This window comes from Physella acuta, unplaced genomic scaffold (genome assembly GCF_028476545.2).
Source record: "Physella acuta isolate Inbredline_101_S28 unplaced genomic scaffold, ASM2847654v3 ptg000216l, whole genome shotgun sequence".
NCBI lineage: Eukaryota > Metazoa > Mollusca > Gastropoda > Physidae > Physella > Physella acuta.
Window position 1 is genome coordinate 265001 of NW_026731735.1, and position 5904 is coordinate 270904.

A 5904-nucleotide genomic window follows, 5' to 3' on the forward strand; every position below is an offset into this window, starting at 1 on the left:
GTGATACATCACCTGGGCAGTGACCAGCTGGTGGTGATACATCATCTGGGCAGTGACCAGCTGGTGGTGATACATCACCTGGGCAGTGACCAGCCGGTGGTGACCTGGAAGGGAGGTGACCAGCTGGTGGTGACCTGGCAGGGAGGTGACCAGCCGGTGGTGACCTGGCAGGGAGGTGACCAGCCGGTGGTGACCTGGAAGGGAGGTGATCAGCCGGTGGTGACCTGGCAGGGAGGTGACCAGCCGGTGGTGACCTGGCAGGGAGGTGACCAGCCGGTGGTGACCTGGCAGGGAGGTGACCAGCCGGTGGTGACCTGGAATGGAGGTGACCAGCCGGTGGTGACCTGGCAGGGAGGTGACCAGCCGGTGGTGACCTGGCAGGGAGGTGACCAGCCGGTGGTGACCTGGCAGGGAGGTGACCAGCCGGTGGTGACCTGGAAGGAAGAACTAGCCTTGGACTTAGTTGATTTGCTTCAAATTTATACGATTGTGATTCAACTGAGCTAGACAGGAAAGGCAGGGTTTGCTGTGAATTGATCTCGTGACACACAGGCTTTAGGGCTTGACTGTTGTTTGTGTCTGAGATCTTGTCTTTGACAAATGCCTGTAGCTTTGATTTGGCTGCAGGACTCTCCAGCGGGCTCATGTAGGCTGGTACCACATTCTCTAGCTCATCGCCACTTTCAGCTCGGGTCAAGTCCTGTGGTAGGCCTAGCCCAGGGGACAGTTGGCCAACTGACCCTAGCGCAGGGGACAGTTGGCCAGCTGACCCTAGTTCAGGGACTTCTTGGACCTGTAGCTTCGGTAAAGGGGTCTTCACACCTTGAGCATAGCCAAAACCCAACCTGCCCTCATCTGCCATCTTCCGCGTGCTGTCCAGGACCTCGGCAACAAGAGCGGCCACGTAGTACTGGCTGAACTCTTTGAACTGCTGCAAGTCCTGGGCTTCCAGGTTCATGCTCAGATCCTCATCCGACGCCACATCAGAAAAGCTGGGCGTCTTGGCCTGCAACTGTCGCAGGGAATACAGAGTAGACACTACAGTTTCCTTCTCAAATGGAGAATCCTGCTCATCACGACTCCTGGCATAGCCTGAATGCTCTTCATTCTCCAGTGGCAAATGTTTTTCATTTTTCCCAACACTGTTATGCATTTTTATTACAGCTATACTGTCTCTGTAATGGTGATTCTTGCAAAAAGTGGGCACAACATCAACTGAGGATCCTTCCTTTCTTATAGAGCCCTCACTCTGGAACTGGCCAGAGTCCTGCTCTAGGGTGTCTAGGTCAATGCTGGACTTGCTCTGGGAGTAGTTAAACTTCCTGAGAGCATCTTCGTACGTCATGCTGCTGGTCGTAGTCTTAAGACCAACCTCTGTCCTGGAGTGAATGGCCTTGCAGCTCCCAGTACAGACCAGGTTGCTGCAAGTGCATCTATAAATAGATGTGTTCGGGTTATCGTCCTCTGGTCCACTGTTGCTGTTACAGTTTGTGTTTGAGTACAAATGGCACGCGCGACCTTTGAATAAAGCAGTTTCTTTACTTGACTCGGATCTATAATAAACATCAGCCAGTTCTTTACTAGATTTGGATCTATAGAAAACATCAGGTGTTTCTTTGCCAGAATCTGACCTGTAAAAACCATCCTGTGGAGCTGGTGTACCACGACACACTGGCGTGGTATCAACACATTGACAGCAAGGAAACTCTCCTCCACAACACTCAGGTTCCCATAGTAAACCATCCCTGTCTCTACCTGCAATGTTCCCCCCTGTCAAAGCTCTATCAACTGTGTCGACCACGCCACCAACATCTTGGTCTGGAGCCTCAAGACAACTTTTGTAACTTTGTTCTAGAAGGGCCTGGAGAATTGATGTTCCCCTTTCCCTATGTTGCTCACCATGCTGAGCTTGGATACAAATTATGATCTCAGTTTCAGCACTGTCGTCCCACTCCTGGCTTACAGGCTGCACACTGGCCTGACCCGCTGAATGGTGACCCACTGAATGGTGATCCGCTGAATGGTGACCCACTGAATGGTGACCCACTGAAAGGTGACCCACTGAATGGTGATCCATTGAATGGTGACCCACTGAATGGTGACCCACTGAATGGTGACCCACTGAATGGTGACAGGTGCTAGCCCCAACACCTTGGTTCCCACCTGGCTCAGCTACACCTGACAGACCTGCGGAACATTTCTCATCAGCGGCTAGTTTATATTTCTTAATTTCCTTCAAGAGCTGGATTTCTTCCCCAAACACAGAGCAGTCAGCGCCTGCACTGAGTTCCAGCATCAAATCAATCTTAGAGCCAGAACAGACCTCCACAGTTTCAGAAAACCTGACTCTCTTCAGCTGACATTTGAGCGGATCATTGGGTCTGGGGCAGTGGATAATACTGTCAGCTTTATGCTCTGGCTCTTTCACCACAGTCTTGATGTCACCAGGGGAATTACAGGTGTCAGGGTGCACTGTAGTCTCACCAGGTGTATTACAGGTGTCATGGTGCACTGTTGTCTCACCAGGTGTATTACAGGTGTCAGGGTGCACTGTTGTGTTACCAGTTGAATTAAAGGAATCAGGGTGCACTGTTGTCTCACCAGGTGTATTACAGGTGTCATGGTGCACTGTTGTGTCACCAGGTGTGTTACAGGTGTCATGGTGCACTGTTGTGTCACCAGGTGTATTACAGGTGTCAGGGTGCACTGTTGTGTCACCAGGTGTGTTACATGTGTCAGGGTGCACTGTAGTCTCACCAGGTGTATTAAAGGTGTCAGAGTGCACTGTTGTGTCACCAGGTGTATTACAGGTGTCACGGTGCACTGTTGTGTCACCAGGTGTATTACATGTGTCAGGGTGCACTGTAGTCTCACCAGGTGTATTACAGGTGTCAGGGTGCACTGTAATCTCACCAGGTGTATTACAGGTGACATGGTGCACTGTAGCCTCACCAGGTGTATTACAGGTGTCAGGGTGCACTGTAGCCTCACCAGGTGTATTACAGGTGTCAGGGTGCACTGTAGTCTCACCAGGTGTATTACAGGTGTCAGGGTGCACTGTAGCCTCACCAGGTGTATTACAGGTGTCAGGGTGCACTGTAGTCTCACCAGGTGTATTACAGGTGTCAGGGTTGGCTACTGAGTCACCAAGAGAGCCAGGCAAACCGTTCAAGGTTCTGTGACATTGACTACCACGAGTGTCTTGAGGCCGGTGCTTGACCCACACCTCACTGTCTAGGCTGAGGTCATGACTTGGCTCCTCCCCCTGGCTAGTCCCAGCAAGACAGTCGTCAGTGTGGCACCAGCCAATCATACAGTCCTCGGAGATCACCTGTCCTCCATCCGCTGACATTTCCTGGCTCCTGTATCCAAACTTTTGACTTCTTGTGTTCAAGGTACCATCCCTGTCACAGGCACCATCCCTGTCACAGGCACCATCCCTGTCACAGGCACCATCCCTGTCACAGTTATCAATATTGGGAGCATCAACCTTACTAAAAGAATTTCCTAAGCAGGTACAATGTCTTCGAGCTTCCTCCACATTTATAGACTTCAGAGCCAGGTCCTTAAAATCCATCATGTCTTTCTCTTCAATTACAACAACCTTATCGTCTTTTGGAGCCTGACATGCGAGCTCAGAAACATATTCCACTCTTTGGTTGGTATCCAACAGACCATGGTGAAGCTCAGGTTTCTGGGAGTCTAAGTGTCTGGAATAAAAGAGTCCCTCTCTGCTGGGGCCCATAAAGATGGTTGACTTGAGGTGTGGGTTCATGTCTATGATGGCGTGAGTGCAATGGTCACTGTCGTCTTGTGATGAGCCATCGTCATCGTCGGCTGTCGTCTTCCACGCACATCTTCGGTTCGCCAGCGATGCTTGCAGTGATGTTTCATAAGGAGATTTTAAAGTAGTGGATATATCCGCATCATTGACATCTGCACTTTCACATTCGTTTTCAATGGTACCCAAGTTCTCTGAACTCTTTGACAAAAGAGATTCTTTGGACAGCGTCCAGCTGCAGGCATTCTCCAAGGAACCTTCTTCGCTGATGACCCCAGGGGTGGCCTTGCCCGGGGAGTTCTCTAGCAGAGGTACAGATAGCTGGAGCCTGCAGAGCATTGCGTCATGCAGGACAAAGCTGTTGTCTTTATCGACATCCTCCGCACTGCTGGTGCCAGGTTCTCCAGCACTGTCAGAGAACTTGGACTTCTCAGTGCCACTCTCTTGTGATGTGCCACTTACAGACGCAGGTTTCACGTTGGTTGTACTTTTCTTCAACTGGGAGGAGCCTTTGTTTACAATGTCCATTAAAACTGTGTGGAAATGTTTCTCTAAGATATCCATATCCGCATCGTTTAATTCAGGTTTTTTCTCCTCTGCCTTGTGATCGTTGTCTTTAGCAGACACGTACAATTCAGACGTCAACGTGTTGTCTTCTTTATCTGATCTATCAGAAGCCAGGGACAAGCAGAGTTCTTGGTCCTGATTAGTATTCTCCATGTTACGAAGTGAAGAAAAAGACTTGAACTCTGTGGTTGGTACTTCCACATCTTCCACCAGGCTAATGTCTGGGATGTGGACGTTGATATCCACGGAGGAATCTTGGCCTCTAGCCAGAAGATGATAGTAATCCTCTCTACTCAGGTTCTCTTGGCAGATCTTTTTGATCTCCATGGCGTCCTTCTCTGAAGGTTTGTTAGAATGCAGGTAGCTGTGGATGTAAGACTTGGTGTGTGATGCCAGAGACTGGACCGTCGTGGGCATCAGCATGCTCATAAACCCTCTGAAGTTCCATCTGCCTGGGGAAATGATATTTTCTTCAGAGTCAGTTTGATTGCAAATTGATCCTTCAGAAGGGCTGTCCAATGAATCAATTGACTTGCAGGTTGATGCTGTAGACTCAACTTCTGCTACATGCATCTCAAGAATTTCTTCCACCATGTGTTTGTCTTGCATTGATTCTCGAACATCCAAGACAGCAGAACTTGAATAGGGGGCGCCAGAGGTTGCCAGAGACACCGCTGGTTTACATTCAGCTGTGTTCAATATGGTGGGACCAGCTTCAGGTGTTCTGGGTAATCTCCCCTGATCTGGGAACCTTGTATTGTAGGACATGTCAGATTTCACCTGGTTGCCAACAGGTATATCATAAACAAAATCTTCTTGGTTAGAAGAAACAGCGGCAAGCACCTGACACTCCCCTGGGGGAACACCTGGCACGTTCCCAACCACGTCATGCGCTTCCTTGCTAGATACAGGAGAGAAATCTAAGTTTGAGTTGACATTACGGTGTGCCTCTACTTGATTTACATCTAGCTCGGAGAGATCTTCAGTGCAGACGGTGATGATTACATAATCACTCTTCATGTTGTCCTCCTTCCACGGCTCTGGGTAAGGGCCAGCCTCAGAGTGGTCAGGAGGGGCCAAGTTCTGCGGGGCGGTCAACTGACTCAGCTTGGAGTGCTGATTTTCATTTTCATCAATAGTGAAGGAGTGTTGATAAGCCGTTGATAGGATGGGTGAAATAGAGCCTTCAGAGTTGTTCATGAAGAGTGTAGTTTGAGGGTTGTTGGCGCTACCAACCTTTCCAGTTAATTCACTTAGATGTAAGCGCTGCTCGTCTATTAGCTTGCCATCACTATTCACCTCAGTCAGAGAGTATTTTTTAATGAAATGATCATTTAAAAACTTGAATTTTTCTTTCAGTGGAACTTTGCCCTCGTCATTGGGAGATGGTGAGTGTACAGGGTGTGAGTTCGCCAGCTCGTTCATGTCCGCAGGTGAGAAGTGTTTTTTCAGTAAATGACTGCTGAGGAAATCAAGTTTGTCTTTGTTGAAGACGCTGCAGCCATCAGGAGAGGCTGGAGAGGTGTGTACCTGCTGAGGCCTCTGCTCCCTGTCAG